We start from the raw sequence: 13,139 nt of genomic DNA on the forward strand, positions 1-13,139 counted from the left end.
AAAGTTTTCATGATCTTATTTTTAAATATTTTTAATTAGCAAGTTAATTATAAGAACAATTGACAGCTAAAATATAAGAATCAGCATCTTAATAAATAAATTAAAATATGGCTATCTACCTTACAGAAATCTATGTCTACACAATGTAAACTTAATTTATGTAAACTTTAAAACTGCACAAAAAAACATTTTAATAAAGTAAATAAAATGGTGATTAATTGTAAAACTACCTAGATGATTTTTCTGCTTTTCTATGTGCACATAGTAGTAATTAAATCAGCAAGAATAGTCTAACATCTAACACCTTATTTGCTTGTATTTTTTCTACTCTTAATATGTTTCTTCCTTTGCAGTTATTTCCTTATAAATTAAATCATATGCTTTCATAAGAATTTAAAATTAAATGTGTGTACTAATCAAGAAATCTGACATTTTCTTGTGCTGCTTCTGTAATTTTAAATGCTGATAAAAATTAGAATGTCACAATGCCATTTTGCTCAAATATCTGGAAATATTGGCTAAAGCACCCCAAGAAATTACTCATTGGATAAAGATCCAATTCATGTCTCTATAGTTCTGTTACTTAGAAAATAAATCTGCATAAAAGCGAGATTCTCTCAGAATTAATTTAGAGATCTGAAAGCCAAGTGATGACTTTGTTCTCTCTGCATCCAAAATACGAATCTGTATGGTCTTATAGGCTTATTTTCTCAGAAAGTCAGTTAATCACTCAAGCCTGTGCTTATTTATAACTTTTGGTCTTGAGGCCTGAGTGATACCACATTAGGTAGGCCAATTGTCTTGCAGGCAGTAAACCTAGGTTCCATCCCCAGTACCACACTTGGTGCCCAGTGGGGAATGCCTGAGCCCAGAGACAAGAACAACATAGACTCTTTTATTTATTTATTTATTTATTTTAAAGTCATTCATTTTTGTTTGTTTGATTGGGGGCCACACCCGATAGCGCTCAGAAATCACTCCTGACAGGCTCAGTAGGACCACATGGGATGCCGGGAATCCAAACTGGGTCCATCCCGAATCAGCTGCGTGCAAAGCAAATGCCCTACGGCTGTGCTATCTCTCCGGTCCATGTGTAGAACCTTTTTTAAAACACAAAGTAATTTCCAGACTCCCCTTTCAAACAAGGCCACTTTAAAGCCCAGGAGCTTTTATTTTTACATATAAAGGACTATTTCTATGTCATGCAATCATATTAGGGACTATTCCTTATCTTGAAACCTAGCCTAGAACTTTGACATGGCTCATGCAAATGAAGTTGTAAGATTAAAAAAAAGCACACACACTTAAAAATCTTTTATTATAATTATTCCTTATACCAAAACTTTGTTGCATTTTCCTAAACTATAGAATAAATATATATATATAGGAGAATTCTAGGGAAAGGATAAACTTTTACAAACTTTCATATAGATAATAAAAATAATATAAATATAATAATATATAGAAATAATAAAATATAAATAATGTATAGAAAAGTTACTCAAGCGAAAAGAAGAAAATTTCCATTAGGAGTTTTTTGGAGAAAAAATAATTACAGAGTGGCAGGAGCAGCAGGAGGCTGCAGGTGATCTGGGCTCCGGGCAGGGCTAGCTGAACAATTTTGTTCCCTGGACCCAACTGGACCAAGATGAGGGCAGCAGGGTGCACAGGGGACTATGGGGACCACCTGGAGTCGGGAGACTGGATCCTGAGGAGCTGCTACTGGAGCTCGAGCTGGAACCCCAGCCTAAAGAGGAGCCGCCCGGCTCTGGCAACCCCCCTGACCCCTCAGGAGCTCCAGAGCTTGGGCCTTCCAAGCACCCGGAAGTCAGGGGGAGGAGGAAGAGACGGGACTAGTTGACTGTGATCTAGGTTCCCTGCCATTTGAGGAGCCAGAGTTGGAAGCAATCAAAGTTCTAGTCAGGAAGAAGGAGGAGGAAGCCTAGAAGCTACAGGAGCCCCAGAACAAGATGGAGAAGCAGATGGCCTTGAGTCCACCTCCATGCCATCATGTCCATCGAAGAGAAAACAGAAGCCGATGCCTTGTCCTCATATGTTTGCAACATGGACTACGGTGCAACAGCAGAAAAGCTAGTAGCACAATTTAATGGCTGTGCTTCAGTCAACTGGGTAATTATTATACTTTGTGACAAATTTAATGCACACCCCCCCTCGCAAACTTATAGTTCTCAGACAGTAGGTGAGGACTTTCCTGGCCTTAGATGAATCATTGTTTAGAGGATGACAAATAAAAGTTATCCCAAAAAGACTAGGGATCCACACAACAGACAGGTTTTCTTTCCCATACACCTGATACCAACTACAGCAAATCCTGCTCTCTGCTCTCCAGTCTTTTTAACATCAAGCACCCGGGTTGCACCTATTGGGGCCGAATAAACTCCTTAATTTTCAAAGGTGTGCATTAGGAGGGAAAAAGGAAAGAATGTGAGGAAGAGGGGAAAGAATACAGAAAAAAAAAAAAGGACCATTCTGGGGCCTGAGTGAAGTACAGCCGTAGGGTGCTTGCTTGCATGTGGTCAAACCAGACTCAATCCCTCATGCACTCCCAGGAGCAATTCCTAAATGCAAAGCCAGGAGTAACTCCTGAGAATTTCCAGGTAAGGTCCCTCCCCCCAAAAAGAGCACTCCTGTCATGATATTCTCACTCTCGATTTTATATTGGAAAGCAGAATAGTTAATTCCTGAATTCCAATGTAATCATAACCATATTAGCTATTTATAGTTTTGTTAAAAAATTTCCAGTATCTTGATGAGTTTTTATTAAATAAAAAGTTTATAAATAATACTTGGTCTTATCTAAGTTTCCAGTTTGGGGGCTAAATATCAAGTTGTCATTCACCAATATGCATTTTTATTTAGTATCTAGGATTTGCAATGCTATTATTTAGTATTTCAGGCATGTAACACCATACTCACAATCAAAGTGTCAATTTCCCTCCACCAGTGATCCCATTCTCTTCTCTCTACTCCCTACTACTCTCTCCTCTCTACTGTTTGCAAAAGGCAAACAACCCTGTAGGCTGACTCCCAGGGCTCTCCAAGATTATTATCAATAGACTTTTTCTCTTACTGAGCTTCTTTATATTCCACGTGTATATGTTTGTGTGAGTGCATGTGTGTGTGTGAGAGAAAGTGATATTTGTTCCTTTCCTTGTAACTAACTACTCAGCATAATACCCTGCAGTGAATTGTAATTTTACTTTTTCTTATAGTTGAATAAAATTCCATTTGCATAGATATGTGTATATTTGTATGTGTATATGTATGCAACATATATAAACATATCACATTTTCTTGGCATACTCATCTGTTCTTGGGTACTTGGGTTGATTTCAGATCATGGCAATTATAAATAGCACTGCAGTGAAACACAAATGATAGTGTAAAGTTGTGCAACTAACCAAAGCCCAAGAACAGGAAAACAAAATGAGCCAATTAAATGCAGTCACACAACATAAAGAAATACAGGTTAACTTTCAAAGTATTCTAAATAAATTATAATAACAAGCATCTCTTCTAGTGACCCAACAAAATACCTAAACCATCTGTGATTACTCCTCATTAATCTACTTTTTCATATACTACCAGTCTCTCTGGTCATAATAAAATGCAGTTCTATTTGAAATGCTTGCATTCCATGCCCATTTAGGAAACATCTTTTCCACATGAACAGCAATAGGATTAGAGTGGGGGAAAAAAAGAGTATTTTATGAGGGAAATTTTGGTGTTAACATAAGAAGATTTGATCTTTGATAAGTAAATATTGACTCTTTACCACACATGAATAAATCTCTCAGAAATATTTGTTGTCTGGGAAAGTAAAATATCAAAGATTTTTCAACCTGGTATTTGTCTTAGTCTGTATTTTATGCAATATTTACTTCTCATTAATACATATTTATCCAGGTATTTCCATTCTCAGTGAAAAGTGTACAAATTGTCCTGTCTATCCCCAGTGCAGTATTTAAGACAAAAAAAGTAAGAGGAAGCCACCCTAGCTCATTAAATAAAATGAGTAAACTGTTATTAATAAGATGCTCATTGAATGAAATGTCATTAATACTGAATAATAGATGATCTAACTACATTTTGGGTTTTGTTTTGGTTTTTTTGGTTTGTTTTTTGTTTGGGGGGAGTTTTTTTGGTTTGGTTTGTTTTATTTTATTTTATTTTTGTTTTTTGGGCCACACCCTGTGGCACTCAGGGATTACTCCTGGCTTGGGCTTAGAAATTGCCCCTGGCTTGGGGGACCATACTGAATACCGGGTATCATACCGAGTACATCCTGGGTTAGCCTCATGCAAGGCAAACACCCTACTGTTGTGCTTCTACCCCAGCCCCGTCTAACTACTAACATTTTTAATGTTAATTTTAAAGAAATAAAAGTAAACAGCATAAATCTTAATCTATATCTTCACAGCCAGATTAGTTATTGAAATATCATCTTAGTTAATACAGTATTATGTATGTATTTCCAGTATTTTATATACCATTACGTCTTTCTGAATATTAAAAATACATTTTTGGGGCCTGAACGATAGCACAGCATTAGGGCATTTGCCTTACAGGCAGCTAACCAGGACGAACCTGGGTTCAATTCCCGGCATCCCATATAGTTCCTGAGCCAGGAGCGATTTCTGAACACATAGCCAAGTGTAACCCCTGAGAGTCACAGGTTATGAACCAAAAACCAAAGGAAAAAAATTTTTAATAAAATAAATTAAATTAAAATATGTTTCTTTTTATTTCCAAATATAATACATTTTCCAACTAGGAGACCCTTGGAAGTACTAATATTTATAAAGGCAGCTTATTTACCACACAAACAAGAAAATAATGTTTTATTTTAATGATTTATATTTTATGAATAATTAAGGAAGGAACTCAAAACTTTAAAATGACCAATGAAGCTTTTTCCATTACTTTTACATTACTACTTTACACCTATAAAATATTAAATTCTTAAATTCTGTGAATGCAAAATTCTATAAAAATAATAATTCTCTCATGCTGGAGAGATAGCACAGCAGTTGGGTGTTTGCCTGGCAGCCAATTCAGGATGGACAGTGGTTTGAATCCCAGCATCCCATATGGTTCCCAGAGCCTGCCAGGGGCGATTTCTGATCTCAGAGCCAGGAATAACCCCTAAGCGATGCAGGATGTGACCAAAAAGCCAAAAAAAAAAAATCTCTCTTTTAGGCTAAGTAAACTGAGAAGGAAAGCACTTTTAGCAAAGAGATTATTGGGAGATTCCTATTTTTCTTTTTTCTCTTTTTATTTCCCTGCCCTGTTAAAAGCAATCTCAGTCATACCCTTAAAACACTTTAGTATAATATGTGCCTTTCTGTTCATAGGAACTAGAAAAGTAGTCTATTATATATTAAAAATGTGCTAAGAACTCCATTTTGTTTTCTTTTTTATTTTTCCACTTCTCCCCATGACAAGGCAAGGAACCATCTTGCTCTTCTTTGTATTAGGAAAGAATTTACTATTAGGGAAGGGTATTCTTTTATAGAGCAAACTAAGATAGAAAATTGAAAATAGTTCTTAAAACTACATTGAAAAGTTCTTTGAATAACCTTAGTTTTGAGATATATAATAGGACCACTGTCTTCACAGGAGACAGTTATGATCTCAAAACATGCCTGCACAGCCCCTTCAACCACAAATACAGCACAGGAAGAACTTTTATTTTTCACATGCCAAACATTTAAGCAAGATATAACACCAATTATTTAGAATATCTTTCAGGAAACTGAAGAAATATAAACATTTTTCATTATAAAGCCAGTATTACCTGATTTAACTTTAAAAAAAAGCAAAGACAGTAGAAGGGTCATAGATGTTGATGCACACAATAGGGCCATCAAGTCTTCCAGGTAGAGACCACAAAAAAAGGAAGAGAAAAAAACAGCAATTCATTGTTAAACATACAAGGCAGGTTAAAATAAGCAAAACATGACAAAGTAAAATTAATGAGCAAAAGAATACTTTGATATAAAGACGGACACTATGAAAAGAAATGTTTCAATTAATGTTGTTTTGATCAATAATACCTACATATATGATTCTCATTTCAAAAAGTTATACTGTATAATTTAGGAACATAGTAGTCATTATTCACTTAGCATTACACTCTGATATTTACACAATGATAAATTGGCCTACTGACGCATTTCTCAAACACCCATTGACTAATGTATATTTACCAGAAATTCAGGATTTGAACGACTAAACAAGATAAATGCTAATCCGAAAATATTGGAATTAGAAAATATCAATATAAACAATTCAAAGATAGGAGACATGATTCAAGTGCAAGAAGAATACAGAGAATTATAAAAACTAAATAAGTTCTACCATAAATATTCAGCTTTAGAAAGATAAAAAGATGGGCCCGGAGAGATAGCACAGCGGTGTTTGCCTTGCAGGCAGCCGATCCAGGACCAAAGGTGGTTGGTTCGAATCCCGGTGTCCCATGTGGTCCCCCGTGCCTGCCAGGAGCTATTTCTGAGCAGATAGCCAGGAGTAACCCCTGAGCACCGCCGGGTGTGGCCCAAAAACCAAAAAAAAAAAAAAAAAAAGATAAAAAGATAATGGGTATTCTAAATGAAGGAATAATAATGCATATATCTTATTATAATAAATAACAAAAAAACTTCTCAAACCTGGGGAAGGAACTAACTATACATATACATGAAGTTCATAGACTACCTAATTACCTGAATGCTAAAATACCTACACCAAGACATTTGATAGCAAAATTAACTGCTCTTTTTTTTTTTTTTTTTTTTTTTTTTGCACACTTGGTAATACTCAGGGAATTACTACTGGCTCTGCTCTCAAGGGTCACTCTTTGTGAGATTTGGAACCACATGGGGTACCAGGAATCTAACATAGGTCAGCCACATTTAAGGCATTAAATTAACCTATTGTACTAGTTTTCCTGCCTCTCAACTGACTAAGAAGAATCTTGCTGCATTTTCTATTACATGCTAAGCAAAGGGAAACTTTTCATGAGTTTTCTGATGAACAAAGGCATAGTACAAACAACTGGGATTTCAGAGCTTTAGCTCCTATCAGTTTCTATCTGAGCATTGCCATGTTGTATTATTCTGGTATTGACCGATGTAAAGCCCAGTCATGATCTGATCTGCTGCAAAGTCGGCTAACTATGAAGAACCACATCCTGCCAACTAGTTGGTCCCCGTCTCACCATCATTCCAAAGTTATCTCACTACTGCTTTCTTTATATCTGACCCTTTTGTGTTCAGTAAATCTCTTCATCTTGTCCTTTAGAACCTGAATATCTTCTGGTTTGTGTGAAACTCTATGGTTTTAGGAGTCATAGAGTTTATAAATTTGTGATAATGTTTTCCCCTGGTGCGGTGTGTGTTTATGTTTCTGCTTATTTTGTGAATGTCTTTAACACAGACTATGTCTCTTCCAAATGAACACCTTAAAAAGTAATCTCCATTAAAATAATATTTGATGTAGAAGATTTTGGGAAGTACTTAGTCCCTCATGAATGGAATTAGTTGGTTTACCTCACCCTCCCCTTCCTCTGGGTAAGGAAACAGAAAACATCAGCATCTATGAACCAAGAAGTGAGCTTTACAGAAACTCACAATTTTCCAGTCTCCAAAACTGTGAAGAACAATGTTTCCTGTGTACACTACCTAGCAAGGGATTTTGTTAAAATGTGCTAATACAGTCCTGGAGAGAAGAGAAAACACTGTGTTCTTACAAAGACTTGTACAGAAATTTCATGGCATTTGTATTCTTTAACAATCCAAACTGTTAAAAACACAGATACAGATCACTGAATAAATATTATGCAATTTGTGCTGTACCCACACAATTTAACATTTATAGATTATATAATTAACAGATGAATAATACACACCACCTCAGGTTTAGTCTACCAATTACATAAAATGATTCAAATATTTCCTTGGTGACTTTCAAATCAAATTGATATTTCCTGTCTTATCAAAAAATGGTGAACTACCATCATTCCTTTGTTGCTGAGAAATTATGTTAACTTATTCACTTTTTCATACTCTGAAACAGAAAAATTACAATTCTCTGAGTATGCTTTTCAATAACTATTTTTGCAGGAGAGTGGGTGGACCACACACAATGGTAATACTCAGGGGTTACTCCAGACTCTGCTACAATGATTAAACAATACTGAGAATCCAGTCTGTATATGCAGCAGGCAAGGCAAGCACATTAGCCCCTAAATTATCTCTTTAACCCACTTCTAAATAATTCTAAAATCATCTAACTGTACTTCCTTTGCTCAATATGCACATTTTTCTACATCAGACACTATTACTTATTATTTGGATTTTTTTTTTGCTACATCTACCTGTAATGTTTCTATCTCTGTAAACTTCAGGTACATTAGCTACTGAAGTTTAAGTCTATGTATTTCACTCCTTCCTAACCTGATAGAATCCATCATGTAGACTTTTTGGGAAATATTTAGTGACATATACTTAAATATGATCAGTATTGTGTATACAAATACATAGAGAGAAATGAACTAATTTTTAATTTAACTTGTATTGTTTTCTGTTTGTTCATTATATGACAATTTTTATCTAAATATAAAAAGATACATATTAAAAAATTTAAAATACATAATAACACAAAAACACTAATGCTATTTAAACTGAAAGTATTTATATGCATTTATGTGTGTAAATAAAACATACTCAAAAACAGAATTTTTCATTGCTTTTACTTAGTGATTTTTCTGAACATGGATGGACATGAAAACTATTATGCTGAGTAAAATAAGTCAGAGGGAGAGAGACACAGAATAGTCTCACTTATCTTTGGGTTTTAAGAAAAATAAAAGACATTATTATAATAATGCGCAGAGATGAGGGACGGAAGAATTGGCTCACAACATGAAGCTAACCATAAAGAGTGGTGAGTGCAGTTAGAGAAATAACTACACTAACAACTACCATAACAATGTTAATGAGTGAAAGAAGTAGAATGTTTGTCTTGAATACAGGCAGGGGGTGGGTGGAGAGAGACGGGTTGCTTTGGTGGTGAGAATGTTGCACTGGTGAAAAAGGGGGGGTTCTTTTTGTGACTAAAACCCAATTACAGTCATGTTTGTAATCAGGTGTTTAAATTTTAGAAAAAACTTTTAAAAAATAACAAAAAAATACTGAGAACAATTTGTGTTAGTGGGAATATGGTGAAAAAGAACTCTCATCCACTGCTGATGAGAATGCTATTAGTTCCAAACCCTATGGAAAATAGTATGTTGGGTTCTCAGTAGACTCAGAATAGAACAACCATATGACCCAGAAATCCTACTTTGGGGTATCTTTCCCCAGGATAGAAAAACATTTATCCAAAAAACATATGCACACCACTATTCTTTCAGTGAGTCACTAAGAGATAGAATCAATATAGATGTCCAACAAGAGAATAGTGGATCATGAATGTGTCATATATGTACAATGGAATACTGCATAGTTGTTAGGAATGATATGCAATTCACTGCAACATAGATAAACTGGAAGATATTATGTTAAATTAAGTAAGCCAGAAAAAGAATAAATACATGATTATATCCTTATTCTTATCCTTGCATTTAGAATAATTGCATGAAGAAATGCAATGTTTAAACCATTAAATGGGGGTTGGATATCACCCACAGTATAGAGAAAAGGAAAGAAATTGAATGGAGGAGAAAGATAAATATTAAATAACTGGAGACAGAGCCAAAGGCACTTAATGTTTTGCTGGTGTTAAGAAAAAACACAACTCCATACGATCCAGCTATACCACTCCTAGGAATATACCCTAGGAACACAAAAATACAATACAAAAACCCCTTCCTTACACCTATATTCATTGCAGCACTATTTACCATAGCAAGACTCTGGAAACAACCAAGTTGCCCTTCAACAGATGAATGGCTAAAGAAACTGTGGTACATATACACAATGGAATATTATGCAGCTGTCAGGAGAGATGAAGTCATGAAATTTTCCTATACATGGATGTACACGGAATCTATTATGCTGAGTGAAATAAGTCAGAGAGAGAGAGAGAAAAACGCAGAATGGTGTCACTCATCTATGGGTTTTAAGAAAAATGAAAGACACCCTTGTAATAATAATTTTCAGACACAAAAGAGAAAAGAGCTGGAAGTTCCAGCTCACCTCAGGAAGCTCACCACAAAGAGTGATGAGTTTAGTTAGGGAAATAACTACATTTTGAACTGTCCTAATAATGAGAATGTATGAGGAAAATGGAGAGCCTGTTTAGAGTACAGGCGGGGGTCGGGTGGGGCGAAGGGAGACTTGGGACATTGGTGATGGGAATGTTGCACTGGTGACGGGGGGTGTTCTTTACATGACTAAAACCCAAACACAATCATGTATGTAATTAAGGGGTTTAAATAAATTAAAAAAAATTAATTCTACTAAGGAAATTTATACTTACAAGGAACCTAGTATAATGTCACATAATTTATTAATTTATTCAAACATATATATCATGTTATCCTTTATTGATTTGTCTTTAATATAAATGTTTTGTTATATATACAAGAATTATATTCTATAGCTGTTATATTTTTCACAATATCAAGTCTGTAATTAAACTTTTTTGGGGGGGTCACACCCGGCTGCACTCAGGGGTTACTCCTGGCTCTATGCTCTAGAAATCACTCCTGGCAGGCTCAGGAACCATATGGGATACTGGGATTTGAACCACCATCTTTCTGCATGCAAGGCAAATGCCGTAACTCCATGCTATTTCTTTGGCCCCAAACTAATTAAACTTTTCATAAACATTTACCAATTATCTATAAATCATTTATTTTCATTTGGCATGAACCTTCCAGTGCATTTAACAAAATATTTAACACAGAAAATATTAATATGATGACATAAATGAATAAATGGGGCTTAATTTATTTTATATGTTTTATCTCTTTAGGCAGGTATTATTTTAAAAATAAATAAAATTTAATCTAGTGTAGATGAAAGGATGTCATTTTTAAATACAGGCCTATTGCTAAATAAAGCAATTCAGTTTCAGTATTTCAATATGGTATAGACATAGACATTGATTCATCCCTTTACCCTTCATTTTTTCCTTATACACGTATGCACACAAACTCACTAAAATTAACTGCCCACATAACACCTGTCATTTTAATATGTAAGTGCACAGAATTATTTAGGCATGGTTTCTTGAAATTATTATAAATTAAAACCTTTATTAAAATTTTCTTTTTACTTTTCTGCTCCATAGAGCTGCATAAAAATGAATTAATGAGCCTAAGTATAGCTTCCTTCATTGTTCTTTTTTTTTTCAGAGATAGTTGCACAACAATAAATACATAACACTGAACTACATATTCAGAAAGAGTCAAAAACAGAAAACAATTCTTGTTTTTCACCAAATTTTATTTATTTTTTATTTTATTTAACCAACTTTATTACATACATAATTATACTTGGGTTTCAGTCATGTAAAGAATACCACCCATCACCAGTGCAACATTCCCATCACCAATGTCCCAAATCTCCCTACTCCCCACCCAAACCTCGCCTGTACTCTAGACAGGCTTTCTATTTCTCTCATACATTCTCATTATTAGGATAGTTCAAAACGTAGTTATTACTCTAACTAAACTCATCCCTGTTTGTGGTGAGCTTCATGAGGTGAGCTGTAACTTCCAGCTCTTTTCTCTTTTGTGTCTGAAAATTATTGCAAGAATGTCTTTCATTTTTCTTAAAACCCATAGATGAATGAGACCATTCTGCGTCTTTCTCTCTCTCTGACTTATTTGACTCAACATAATAGATTCCATGTACATCCATGTATAGGTAAATTTCATGACTTCATCGCTCCTGACAGCTGCATAATATACCATTGTGTATATGTACCACAGTTTCTTTAGCCATTCATCTGTTGAAGGGTATCTTGGCTGTTTCCAGAGTCTTGCTATGGTAAATAGTGCTGCAATGAATATAGGTGTAAGGAAGGGATTTTTGTATCGTATTTTTGTGTTCCTAGGGTCTGTTCCTAGGAGTGGTATAGCTGGGTCATATGGGAGCTTGATTTCCAGTTTTTGGAGAAATCTCCATATTGTTTTCCATAAAGGTTGAACTAGATGGCATTCCCACCAGCAGTGGAAAAGAGTTCCTTTCTCTCTACATCCCCGCCAACACTGCTTGTACTCATTCTTTGTGATGTGTGCCAATCTCTGGGGTGTGAGATGGTACCTCATAGTTGTTTTGATTTGCATCTCCCTGATGATTATTGATGTGGAGCATTTTCTCATGTGTCTTTTGGCCATATGTATTTCTTCTTTGTCAAAGTGTCTGTTCATTTCTTCTCCCCGCTTTTGATGGGATTAGATGTTTTTTTCTTGTAAAGTTCTGTCAGTGCCTTGTATATTTTGGAGATTAGCCCCTTATCTGATGGGTATTGGGTGAATAGTTTCTCCCACTCAGTGGGGGGCTCTTGTATCCTGGGCACTATTTCTTTTAAGGTGCAGAAGCTTCTCAGTTTAATATATTTCCATCTGATAATTTCTGCTTTCACTTGCTTGGAGAGTGCAGTTTCCTCCTTGAATATGCCTGTAGTCTCAATGTCCTGGAGTGATTTACCTACATGTTGTTCTATATAACTTATGGTTTTGGGTCTGATATCGAGGTCTTTCATCCATTTGGATTTAACCTTCATACATGATGTTAGCTGGGGGTCTAAGTTCAATTTTTTGCAAGTGGCTATCCAGTTGTACCAATACCACTTGTTGAAGAGGCTTTCTTTGCTCCATTTAGGATTTCTTGCTCCTTGATCAAAAACTAGGTGATTGTATGTCTGGGGAACATTCGCTGATTATTCAAGCCTATTCCACTGATCTGAGGGCCTTTTTTTACTCAAATACCATGCTGTTTTGATAACTATTGCTTTGTAGTACAGTTTAAAGTTGGGGAAAGTAATTCCTCCCATATTCTTTTTCCCAATAATTGCTTTAGCTATTCTAGGGTGTTTATTGTTCCAAACAAGTTTCAAAAGTGCCTGATTCACTTCTTTGAAAAATGTCATGAGTATCTTTAAAGGGA

The 13,139-nt window shown here is 35.3% G+C and overlaps 1 pseudogene; it reads left to right on the forward strand.

Moving 5' to 3' along the window:
* Positions 1–2,314, forward strand: part of LOC126008583 (polyadenylate-binding protein 2-like) — a 128,503-nt pseudogene extending 126,189 nt beyond the window's left edge.
* The last annotated feature ends 10,825 nt before the right edge of the window (positions 2,315–13,139 follow it).

The sequence above is a fragment of the Suncus etruscus genome, chromosome 5, assembly GCF_024139225.1.
Source record: "Suncus etruscus isolate mSunEtr1 chromosome 5, mSunEtr1.pri.cur, whole genome shotgun sequence".
Lineage (NCBI taxonomy): Eukaryota > Metazoa > Chordata > Mammalia > Eulipotyphla > Soricidae > Suncus > Suncus etruscus.